General features: G+C 42.9%; 1 protein-coding gene across 8 annotated transcripts in view; it reads right to left on the bottom strand.

Moving 5' to 3' along the window:
- The window catches only part of FUT8 (fucosyltransferase 8), a 275,730-nt gene that overhangs the window by 189,471 nt on the left and 72,890 nt on the right, over positions 1 to 13,369 (bottom strand). For all 8 annotated transcript variants that reach the window (XM_043548805.1, XM_043548802.1, XM_037900242.2 and 5 more), the window contains one exon: positions 585 to 686. The gene's annotated coding sequence lies outside the window, so the exon portion shown is untranslated. The remainder of the gene's footprint in view (positions 1 to 584; positions 687 to 13,369) is intronic.

The following is a 13,369-nucleotide window of genomic DNA, read 5'->3' as shown; positions in this document are numbered from 1 at the left end:
AGATTAAAGTGAACACTTTGTTTTGTGTTGGGTTGAACCTTGTTGTTATGAGTTGGCCATAACTACCATTTTTCATTCAGGATGAATGTAAAGAGGGGATTGAAACAGCGGCCATCATATGGAAAAATCAATTATTCTTCAGTCACTTCTACCCACAACACTCCAAATCTGGCCAGCCACTTCGGTCAAAAAGGGTAACAATATTTTTAGACATCCTGAACTCAGACAATTCTCCACTGACTTGCACCCTATGCAGTCACTTAAACTTGCATAAAGTGAGTGTAAAATACAGCAGTGAGTATTTTGGTAGTGTTTTACACTCTCCTTGCACTCTATTTGCAGATGTGTAAATGACTACACTAGGTGTAGGAAAACAGTAGAGAATCAGACCCACTGTATTTCAATTTGCAGCCGATATCTGAATGGATAATCCTCAAAAACTTGTTATTCAAAATTATGAAGAGAAGCAGGCATGATAAAACATAGTCATTTTATACAGTTGACAAAACACTGCCAAAGGTTTAATATTTAAAATCAGAATATGTAGGAGTATAATGAAAGTAGATCTCAATTATGGCACCAACCTGTGTCTTTTTTCGTCTATGGAAGGTAATGAAGATTTTTTTCTACTTGAAGCTGGATCACGTGTATCTGCTTCTCTCCTTGAATTTTACAAAGACAGTGACCTGAAACAAAACATTAATAGCTTGAATATACAACCTATGAAAACATTTCCACTAAGGGCCTGATTTTCAGAAGCACCAACTCCAACTGAAGTGAAAATGAGCTGTAGATGCTCAGGATCTCTGAAAGCCAGGCCCATAGTTTCTTTCGTGTAATAAATTACATATTTTTTCATCTTAAGTGCTCAACTATACCATGTAAATCTTTATAAGACTATTAGTAGAAGAAGCATCACCTGTGTGAAGTAGGAACTGACCTCTCACCACATATTTCAATTGTTTGCAAAGGTAGAAAGTTCACAACCTCAATTATCTTCAGAAAACACATAACTTTGTGACAATGTTGCTTCACTTTAGATTTCTAATTACAGGTTAATCAAAGTCTGGTGATAAGTATTAAATTCCTTCACTTCCTCTAACCTGTAGCTCACTGGGTCAAATGGGAACGCCTATTGCTGTAGCTATCTACCTTCATCTATACCCCAATATCAACACCATTACATCACCAGCACCATCACTAGCCAGCAGAGAAGCAGACTGTCTACTTCTGCCACAGCATTTACCTTCACCCTTCAGCATAAAATACATCTATTTTAGCATTTTGCTATAGTTGTTCTGTCGCTTTCACTGCACAAAGTACAAAGTGAAAGTACAATAAATTGCCTCTAGTATAGCAACTGCTTTGCCCTATGATTATCATTAGTCTTCAGAAGTCTAGTTGTCGATGGATGTCAGCACAAATGTACCAAGAATTAAAAATGAGTTAAGCTTTCTAACAGAAAAGGTCAACTGAAATTGAGAGTTTCATAGTTCTTTTTCCTACAAAGACATTACAAAGTAATACTTTTATATACTAATTGGGACTATTTTATGGCTATCACAGTCATGGATTACATAATTTTTATGCTCTTTAAAAAAATTGATGACTTGACATTTTTGGAGTTTTCCATATATGTAGGTAGATGTGACAATAACAACATGAACCAATCTAAATAAGAAATTTGAGTACTGCCAATTTAAAGGTTCATAGATTTTAAGGCCAGAAGGGAGGCAGCTCACCAACGTGGTATGCAGAGGTAACAGTTCCCTACTTCTGTTCAGTATTCCCCTGCGTCTACATCCAAGGATCATGTTAGTCCTTTTTGCCACAGCATCGTGCACTGGGATCTCATCTTCACTTTGTTATCAACAACAGTGATCCCCAAATCCTTTTCAGAGTCACAGTTTCCAAGGTACAGTCCTTGCCTTGTAAGTATGGATTGCACTCTTTGTTCCTCAATGTATGATCTTGTATTTGCATAAAGACTGTTTCTAAGTACAAGTTCATAGTAAAAATAGGGTGTTTTTGCACAATAAATAATAGTCTCAGTTAGCCACTGTTGCTGGATAATAGTGTTCTGTAGACAAAAGAGAACAGGTGAATCTTAAGGTGATTTGACAGAGGGTACAATGGTGTTTTCAAATGGATATTGGACAGGGAGTTCTTCCCTGTATACATAAGGGATGGTATGGAAGAAAGTGCAAAAATATTTTTGAGAGTAGACTAACAGGTGGTAAAGACACATTGCTGGCAAAAGCAAAGAGTGCAGTTGTCAGCACAATAATTAGAGCAGCCAGATAGAGCTCATAAATCTTGAAAGTAAGGCAAAGAAGCTTATGTTTGATATGGTGGAGAAGACAGAGCTAGTAGAGGGATGCACATAACATATGATTTGGTAAGAACAAGCCAAAGTGATCTTAGCAGAAGCAATTTCAAGGGATTTTTCTGGTGTGGTCAATGTTGCAGTAGTCAAGGCCAGAGGGCTATATCAAAGATACTCACATTATGGGCCTGAGTGACTGGAAAGATGGTGGTGATGTGATTGAGGCAGTGATTCAGAAAGCTGGGAGAGCTTGTGAGGAAAAGATCAAAACTCAGTTTTGGCCATGTTAAGTATAAATGAATGTATGGTCATCCACGAAGAGATGTCAGAAAGAAAGGCTGCAACCCATATTGGAAAAAGGGAGACAAGTTCAGAGTGCAGAGGTAAAAGTGAAAGTCATCAGTGTAAGATGTATGCAGACTTGTCGTAGTCATGTCGGTCCCAGGATATTAGAGACACAAAGTGGATGAGGTAATATCTTTTATTGGACCAACTTCTGTTGGTGCGAGAAACAAGCTGATGAGTTACACAGAGCTCTTCCTCTCCCCCTTGTCTCATCAATGTAAGATGAAGAGCAAGGTGTCAAACATATTGCCCACAAGCTGGATCCCTCCTCTATTACCCTTTCTTTCAGCCTGCAGCTGCCTCGGCAATTTATAAAGGTATCCATCCTGCAGCTGCCTCTCTACTACAGCTCAGAGGGCCTGGGAAGGACCCAGAGCAGGAGGAGCTGAGGAGGGAGCTCATGCCTGGCTGGGCATAGGTACCTGAACCCCTTCCCCACCACACCACCACCAGACTTCAGTTCCCTCCTGCTGCCTCCTCTGTATTGCCATGAAGGAGTCAGCTCCTTCTACCTCACCAAGCATCCCAGCATCAGACTGGCAGACTGCTCCCCTTAATCTGCCAGTGATGTCAGTCTTTACTATCTATTACTCCATTTCTCCAATAAGTAATTTTGCACTTCCCAGCCTCCTATTCCCACCCACTTCCTGTTGTTGCCAAATTCTGAAGGACCAGGCTCAGGATAACAACTACTTCCTACCTCTGCTGGTGAACAGAAACCTAATGGAGAGAATCCTCTAAGACAATGTGGGGATAAGAGGGTGAAGGAGGGATGGAAGACTCCCCAAAGAGAAGGAAAGTGGGGCAGACAGAAGAGGCGAGCAGAATATTTTTTTTATTCTTGTATATTAACATTAACTTCATTGTCATAACAGTCCAGGATATCTTTATGGACTTACAACTTTTTAAATAAGTTATCTTCTCTCGCTATAATAATACTATATCTTCTCTCTACTATAATAATTTTGTCAGCTAAATGAATTAAACATTTAACAGAATATTTTTGCTTTCCTTTGGAAACAAGAGAGACCTGCGTATAGTAATTTGTATTTTCCACATGGCCTCTTTACAAACTTTCTTAATATTTATGTTCAGCTTCTTAAGATCTTGTCTGAAAAATCCAGAGAGTAATGAATGGAATTCAAGTGATCTAATTTGAAGATAAATGTCTGAGCTAATCTTGCCTAAATATTTATGGGTGACTCCAGAGAAACCAAATATTTCAAATCGGGAACCCAATTATCCCATTAACCTATAAACAAAGTTTTAGTTTTTATCCTGTCACTTAACCTTTAAAAACTACAAAAATACAAAAGAAAAACTTATCCTGTTTCTTACCAGGCAGCCTAGTAGTATAGACACTTCATTTTGTGTAATGGGGAGGTCATGACACATCGCAGCATTATTTGAAGTCATATCCCACTCTAGTTTCAATTCTATTTTTTAAAAGGTGATATATAATTGATTTGGTTTAAACAGAATCTTTAACGATACCAAAATCATACAAGAGAGACCTTGGTAAAAGTTAGAGTCCTGGTGCTAGAGTAAAACAATGCCATACTGCCAACCAGGGAAACAAGTACTGGAGCAAGTTACCTTCTGTTTTGCGGTATTTAGGTTAAATAATTATATCTAACTCTTAAAAACAAATACTGACTTGAAAACAAATGTTTTTACAAAAATCTGACAAAAACATTTTATGCGTCATTACGACAGAGTTCAGACTTTTAAAACTGTGTACCACAAATGAGTTAGACTTGCAATAATGTGATGAGAAACTGTAGCTGCAACAAACAGCAACAATTGCTAGATAAAATAGCAATATGTCAAAACTGATTTTCACAGTACACACTAAAATCATAATCAAAAGCTCGTGATTTCCTCAGGGTGTATTTTGTTTTTTTGTTCTAAATCATAGGTTAAAGGCACACTGTCAAGCATAAAACAAATTAATTCAGAACACAGATTAGTCATTTCTCTTTCACCAGTCTCAATCTTGAAAACATTACTTGAGGCATATGCCAAAAGGCAGTGTTGTACTCCTTTCCTAAACTGTTCAAAAAGGCTTTCACGTACCACACTGAAGAACAGAAGTAATCAATGTAAACTATATTCTCCATTGGCTCAACATTGTGCATAAAAATTAATTTTAAAAATCTTTTTTTGTTTAAAACATTACATAACCCAGGGAGATCCCAAAAATCTCACTATGTACAGATTTGACTTTTTACGATCTGCAGTTCTCACATTACAGAGACCTAAAACATGATGAGACTCAAAATGTGAATTTTTTTAAAAGATCAATTAGTAACTGATCAAAGGGAGAGGTTACTCATCTTGTGCAGTAAATGGAGTTCTTCAAGATGTGTCCCCCTATGGGTGCTCCACTTCAGGTGTGCATGTGCCCCTGCACCTTTGAGCAAAGATTTTTGCCAGATTTTACCCAGACTATAAAGGGTTGTGCAGACAAACCATCTTCAGTTCCTTCTCAACTGCAAAGTCCCATAGCGGAAACTCTGATGCAGAGGGGAAGGCGGATGGGAGCTAAATACCCATAGGGACATATATCTCGAAGAATTCCAGTTACTGCACAAGGTGGGTAATCTCTCCTTCATCAAATTATGTTTCTTTTGGTGCTCTACTACATGTAACTCACAAGCAGTAACCCCACAGGGAGAAGGGAGCTTCAGAGTAGAGTCAAATACTGAAGACAAAACTGCAATGCCAACTACAGTATCTGATCTAGAGGCACAGTGGCTAGAGAAAGTATGTACCGAAGTCCTAGCTTCAGTTCTGCAAATTTCAGGAACTGCAACATTCTTGGGTAAAGCCATGGAAGTAGATTGCAACCATGCAGGATGGGCTAAAACTCTAGCGCAAAAGGTCCCCAAACTCTGGGGTGCGCCCATCCTAGAGGGGCAGAGAGGAACCTTCGAGGGGCACAGCGGGGCATGGACTAGCCCACACGGGGGGGTGAAGAGGGAGCACCACTCAGCCCCTCTCTGCTCCCAGCTCTGCTCTGGTCTCACCTGCAGCTGTGTCCCCAGCTCCTGGTCCCGTGCCTGGCCCTGTCCCCAGCCTTGGCATGGCTCCTCTCCCAGCTCAGCCTCACAGCTCCATTCCCTGACCTAGGCTGAGGCTGAGGGTGGAGCCGGAAGCGGAGCCACACCTGGCTGCAGGTCCAGCTGCTGCTCTGTTCCCACCTCCAGTCTTGGCTCCATCTCCATCCCCGCTCCTGGTCCCGGCGCCCTTACACCTGTCTGTGGCCTCCACCCAGCCACGGCCCTGTTCCCATCCCTGGCTCCAGGGAGGGGGGGCATGACCCTCAAAAATTTGGGGGATCACTGTTATAGGAGAAGGTTGAATGCTGACAGTCATAAAAGAAATGATATACCCAAAAATCCATCTTAAGAGCCTCTGGGTGGAACAGCAGGTTTCAAACAAACAGAAGGAAGTATTTCTTCACACAACGCACAGTCAACCTGTGGAAATCTTTGCCAGAAGATATTGTGAAGGCCAAGACTATAACAAGGTTCAAAAAAGAACTAGATAAATTCAGGGAAGATAGGTCCATCAATGGCTATTAGCCAGGATTGCGTCCCTAGCCTCTGTTTGCCAGAAGCTGGCTACGCAGGTGATGTCGGAGAGAAGGCTTTGAATTCTTTGACCAATGGATGGTGTTCCAAGAAGGAGAAGTGATAGGCAGAGACGGGCTCCACCTAACGAAGAGAGGGAAGAGCATCTTCGCAAGCAGGCTGGCTAACCTAGTGAGGAGGGCTTGAAACTAGGTTCACCAGGGGAAGGAGACCAAAGCCCTGAGGTAAGTGTGGAAGTGGGATCCTGGGAGGAAGCACAAGCAGGAGAGAGCAAGAGCGGAGGGCTCCTGCCTCATACTGAGAAAGTGGGACGATCAGTGAGTTATCTTAAGTGCCTACACACAAATGCAAGAAGCCTGGGAAACAAGCAGGGAGAACTGGAAGGCCTGGCATAGTCAAGGAATTATGATGTGAATGGAACAACAGAGACTTGGTGGGATAACTCACATGACTGGAGTACTGTCATGGATGGATATAAACTGTTCAGGAAGGACAGGCAGAGCAGAAAAGGTGGAAGAGATGCATTGTATGTAAGGGAGCAGTATGACTGCTCAGAGCTCAAGTATGAAACTGCAGAAAAACCTGAGAGTCTCTTGATTAAGTTTAGAAGTGTGAGCAACAAGGGTGATGTCGTGGTGGGAGTCTGCTATAGACCACCAGACCAGGAGGATGAGGTGGACGAGGCTTTCTTCCGGCAACTCACGGAATTTACTAGATCGCAGGCCCTGGTTCTCATGGGAGACTTCAATCACCCTGATATCTCCTGGGAGAGCAATACAGCAGTGCACAGACAATCCAGGAAGTTTTTGGAAAGTGTAGGGGACAATTTCCTGGTGCAAGTGCTGGAGGAACCAACTAGGGGCAGAGCTCTTCTTGACCTGCTGCTCACAAACCGGGAAGAATAAGTAGGGGAAGCAAAAGGGGATGGGAACTGGGGAGGCAGTGACCATGAGATGGTCGAGTTCAGGATCCTGACACAGGGAAGAAAGGAGAGCAGCAGAATACAGACCCTGGACTTCAGAAAAGCAGATTTTGATTCCCTCAGGGAACTGATGGGCAGGATCCTCTGAGAGAAAAGCATAAGGGGGAAAGGAGTTCAGGAGAACTGACTGTACTTTAAAGAATCCTTATGGAGGTTACAGGAACAAACCATCCCGATGTGTAGAAAGAATAGTAAATATGGCAGGCGACCAACTTGGCTTAACAGTGAAATCCTTGCTGATTTTAAATACAAAAAAGAAGCTTACAGAAGTGGAAGACTGGACAAATGACCAGGGAGGAGTACAAAAATATTGCTCAGGCATGCAGGAGTGAAATCAGGGAGGCCAAATCACACCTGGAGTTGCAGCTAGCAAGAGATGTTAAGAGTAACAAGAAGGGTTTCCTTCAGGTATGTTAGCAACAAGAAGAAAGTCAAGGAAAGTGTGGGCCCCTTACTGAATGAGGGAGGCAACCTAGTGACAGAGGATGTGGAAAAAGCTAACGTACTCAATGCTTTTTTTGCCTTTGTCTTCACGAACAAGGTCAGCTCCCAGACTACTGCACTGGGCAGCATGGCATGGGGAGAAAGAAGTGGTTCCGGACTATTTAGAAAAGCTGGACGAGCACAAGTCCATGGGGCTGGATCCGCTGCATTCGAGAGTGCTAAAGGAGTTGGCGGATATGATTGCAGAGCCATTGGCCATGATCTTTGAAAACTCATGGCGATCAGGGGAGGTCCCGGACAACTGCAAAAAGGCTAATGTAGTGCCCATCTTTAAAAAAGGGAAGGAGGATGATCCTGGGAACTACAGGCCAGTCAGCCTCACCTCAGTCCCTGGAAAAATCGTGGAGCAGGTCGTCAAGGAATCAATTCTGAAGCACTTAGAGGAGATGAAAGGGATCAGGAACAATCAGCATTGATTCACCAAGGGCCTGACTAATCTAATTGCCTTCTATGACGAGATAACTGGCTCTGTGGATGAGGGGAAAGAAGTGGACGTGTTACCCCTTGATTTTAGCAAAGCTTTTGATATGGTCTCCCACAGTATGCTTGCCAGCAAGTTAAAGAAGTATGGGCTGGATGAATGAACTATAAGGTGGATAGAAAGCTGGCTAGATCGTCAGGCTCAATGGGTAGTGATCAATGGCTCCATGTCTAGTTGGCAGCCAGTATCAAGCAGAGTCCCCAAGGGTCGGTCCTCAGGCCAGTTTTGTTCAATATCTTCATTAATGATCTGGAGGAGGGCATGGACTGCACCCTCAGCAAGTTTTCAGATTACACTAAACTGGGAGGAGAGGTAGATATGCTGAAGGGTAGGGATAGGAAACAGAAGGATCTAGACAAATTAAAAGATTGGGCCAAAAGAAACCTGATGAGGTTCAACAAGGACAAGTGCAGAGTCCTGCACTTAAGATGGAAGAATCCCAGGCACCGCTACAGACTAGGGACCGAATGGCTAGGCAGCAGTTCTGCAGAAAAGGACCTAGGGGTTACAGTGGACGAGAAACTGGATAAGAGTCAACAGTGTGCCCTTGTTGCCAAGAAGGCTAACAGCATTTTGGGCTGTATAAGTAGCGGCATTGCCAGCAGACCAAGGGATGTGATCGTTCCCCTCTATTCGACATTGGTGAGGCCTCATCTGGAGTACTGTGTCCAGTTTGGGGCTCCACACTACAAGAAGGATGTGGAATAACTGGAAAAAGTCCAGTGGAGGGCAACAAAAATTATTAGGGGACTGGAACACATGATTTATGAGGAGAGGCTGAGGGAACTGGGATTGTTTAGTCTGCAGAAGAGAAGAATGAGGGGGGATTTGATAGCTGCTTTCAACTACCTGAAAGGGGGTTCCAAAGAGGATGGATCTAAACTGTTCTCAGTGGTACCAGATGACAGAACAAGAAGTAATGGTCTCAAGTTGCAGTGGGGGAGGTTTAGGTTGGATATTAGGAAAAACTTTTTCACTAGGAGGGTGGTGAAACACTGGAATGCGTTACCTAGGGAGGTGGTGGAATGTCCTTCCTTTGAGGTTTTTAAGGTCAGGCTTGACAAAGCCCTGGCTGGGATGATTTAGTTGGGGATTGGTTCTGCTTTGAGCAGGGGGATGAACTAGATGACTTCCTGAGGTCCCTTCCAACTCTGATATTCTATGATAACTATTATTTAACATTCCCTACTGTACCTCTGTTGAACAGGAAGTCTCTACCCCCAAGAATCATGAAGGAGCCAGGTCTGAAGTTGCAGAACTTGCAATCCAAGATGCAGTAACCAACCAGCATCCTGAGACAACAGATGGTGACTGACTAGAAGTCTCAGCAGCAGATAAAACTCTCCAGAGCAATATTGTTCGTTGGTATGCATAAAAGAGGCCCTTTGCGTAGTGACTGAGGATCTAAACACTCTCTGGAACAAAATTTCTTGCATTTTTTGTTGGCAATCGTTGCAAAGAGGTCCACCTCCAAGTTAGGAATATGAATATGCTGTTGAGGACTTGTGAGTCCAGCTCCCATCTGTCATTTTGAAGAACTGCTTCTGAGGTCATTAATTGTGGTATTCTGTATATCAGGAGATAAGAAGCTGAGATGACCTCAGTGGCTATCCACCAATTCCAGAGTTTTATTATTTCGACACAAAGTGAGGGGGAACATACCCTGCCCTGGTGACTGATGTAAAACATGTAGGTCACATTGTTTGTCATCATCTTGTTCAATTTGGCTCTGATCAGAGGAAGTCAATTCAAGCATTACTGTCTGTTCTTTACTCTAGAAGGCTGATGTGAAGGAGTCACTAATGGGATGACATTTTGCTCAAGATTGTGAGATACCCCATATGTACCTCCCATCCCAAGAGGAATGCGTCTGATATCATGGTGATGGAAGGTAGATCTTGAGTAAATGGGACTCCTACACAGATCTCTGGGTCCTTCCACCAGATGATTGATTGCAGAACATAGCAAAGAGCAGACACCTGTTTGTCCAGATAGTACTTGTTCAGTATATAGACTGTCCTGAGCCATTCTGGAAGCATCAGAGATGTAACCTGGCGTGCTGAGTTACAAAAAACACAAACTGCCATGTGCCCTAATACCTAGCGAGAATTTCTTGCTGAGGTTTGAAGACTGAGCTGAATCCTTGAGATGAAAGTCTTTAGGTGGAAAAATCTGCCCACAGGTAGGTAAGCCCTAGCTGTCACTAAATCCAGAGAAGCTCCTATGAACTCCATTCGCTGTACTGTCATCAAAGTGGACTTCTCAAGATTGTATTGGAGGCCTAAACTGTGGAGTGGCAATCCTTTTGCTTGTACTGCTGACAATGCCTCTTGATAAGATCAACATCTAGGCAACTAATCATTGAGTTAGGGAAGATGTAGAAGACAGGAAGACGTTGTGACTTACACCCCATATTCTTCATAGAAATTTGTTATGATATGAATATGGCATGACTAAGATATGTTTTATGCAACAGGGGTCATAAGTGGTATCAGTGAAAAGGTTATGATCTACTGAATGTGTTTATCCAATTTGTACGCATGTATCATTTTTGTATCTGAAGCTAGAAATATTGACCATGTATCCGTATTTCAAATGTACTACTTGGGTGACACCCACAACTAGCCCTTCAGGTACAACAACTCAAGAGCCAGACAGGGCTGATGGCCCATCAGCAAAGACAATGGACTGTGAAAGAGCTTAGTCTTCCTGTGTACTCTCCAAACAGCCTGTGAGAAATGGCTGCAGAGACATGTGACTGAGTCACCTGCTACTGGACCCCCACCTTGGAATGCCCATGTTTTTCCACTGCAAGACAAAGGGTTCCCACCATACACAAAAGCTATATAAGACAGGGGAGTGACATCATCGTGGTTCTCCTCTACCTCCGCACCCAAAGAAACACTGGGAAACACCTGGAAACAAGAACTGAACTGGGGGGGGAGAAGAGCTGAGGTGTCTAGCCTGTGAATAATACCTGAAGCTTCAGGCTGCAGGCCAGTGAAGCTGGCTTTCGAGAATCTTTGCAATCTGCCTGAAACAACATTTAGGGTGAGAAATTACTATTTGTAGCCAGTTTCTTTAGTGTATTAAGTTTAGTCTGCGTGTTTTGTTTTATTTGCTTTGTTCCGTTTGCTATCTCTTATAATCACTTAAAATCTGCCTTTTGTAGTTAATAGATTTGTTCTGGTTTTTATTAAACTCAGTTTGTGCAATTTCTAACTGGGGGGGCAAGAAGTTGTGCATCTCTCTTCACATTGAGGGAAAGGGCAAATTTTTATGAGTTTGTGCTGTGCAGATCTTTCTATATTGAACAAGACTATTATTTCGGGTTTATTCCATAAAAGGAGTGAATCCTCTCACAGAGAGCTGACTTCAGCCTGTCTCTGCAGCTGGATGTGGCAGTGTGTGCGCGCGTGCAGGCTGCAAGAGGCTGGAGAGTCTAATTCAGCTAACAGGGAGAGGGAATCCAGGCTGGTGGAGCAGGAGAGGCTCAGTGAAACCCCAGTACGTCAGTTGGCACCCCAGAAGGAGGAGTCTAACCAGTCACAGACATATCTTCAGATGATGTGGGTGAGCGACTAAGACCACCATGATCTTTGAGAATATTCTTGAGGCTGAGGAGAGGCTGAAAGGGCACATGCTGTATAGGTTGTGGTTGACTCTGAAACAAAGAAACCTCTTGTGAGAGGGATGAATCATGACATGAAAATTGACATCTTAAAGGTCAAGAGTCGCAAACCAATCCCCTGAATATAGGAAAGGAATTACAGCTGCAGGGGTCACCTTCCTGAATTTCTGCTGTTTCACATAGTTGTTCAAGTAGCTGAGATCTAATACTGGCCTCCATCCCCCGTTTGTTTTGGAAACCAGAAAGTACAGAGAATAAAATCCTTTCACAATGTGCTGATCTGGAATTGCTTCTGTAGTTTCTAAGCATAGAACTCAGGTGACCTTCTCTCTCACCAACTGATCATGAGATGGTTTCCTAAATAGGGATAGGCCAGAGGGGTGGGATGGAAATGAAATGGATGGAATAACCGGACATTATGACCTCCAAAACCCACCTGTTGGATGTTATGGTCTCCCAGGCAGGTTGGAATTGGGGAGGTTGTATCAAAAGGAGGCAAGGAAAAGGATGGGATAGTGCTATAGTAAATCCCTGTGGATCAAGTGGTGCTGGGATGATGTGGATGGCTGAAATGAAGCAGCTGTGGCAGTAGCTAGCCTCTTTTTGGAATATCTTGGTCTCTTGGCTGGAGGTTCAGGTGGTCTACAGAAAGTAGAGAAGTGTGCTAGTGGAGATCTCTGTGATATTTGAGACTTGTTAAATTTTTTTATTCATAGGTGTATAGATCCCAAGGAATTTAAGTGTTGTCGTCAAATCCTTTAACTTGTGAAGGGAATCATACAGAGAGTCCAAAAATAACTTGTGACCATCAAAAAGAAGGTCCTTTATAGTAGATTTTACCTCCATAGAGAAGACAAACAGCTGGAAGCAAGATGCTCACCACATCATAATCGTGGTGGATATGGACTGGACTGTAGTACCAGCTGCATCTAAGAATATCTGTAAAGAGGTCTTTGCCAAGAGCTGACCTTCATATATGATGGCCTTAAATTGTTCACGGTGCTCCTGCAGCAAATATTCAATAAAGGTGTTAAATTTGGTACAATTGAGGTAATCATATTTTGACATGGACACCTAATGATTCGTTATCCTGAACTGTAATGTTGCAGACCAATAGCTTTTGTGACTGAAATGATCAAGACACTTCTGGGCCCTGTTGTGCTCCCTTCTGCATTCATTAACTGCATCCACAACCAAGGAATTCAGTGTTGAATGTGAGAATAAAAATTCCAAATCCTTGGCTGGGACACATTTTTGTGGGCATATTTGCACGTTGGGGGTGTTGTGCCAGGAGCTTCCCAGATCACCTTGGCTAGCTCTAGAAGAGCCTCATTAAACCAAAGTGCCACATACGTTGACACTAAGGCATGTAAGAAGTCCAGGAATTTATGATGGCAGTCCTGTACTTCCTTAAGAGGAATCTGAAGCATATCTGCAATTCACCTCTTAGAACTGCTGAAAGCAATCCATGAAGGAAGGTGGTGAGGGCATTGCAGCCTCTTCT

Source organism: Chelonia mydas, chromosome 6 (assembly GCF_015237465.2).
Source record: "Chelonia mydas isolate rCheMyd1 chromosome 6, rCheMyd1.pri.v2, whole genome shotgun sequence".
Lineage (NCBI taxonomy): Eukaryota > Metazoa > Chordata > Testudines > Cheloniidae > Chelonia > Chelonia mydas.
This window is presented reverse-complemented; position numbering and strand designations above follow the sequence as displayed.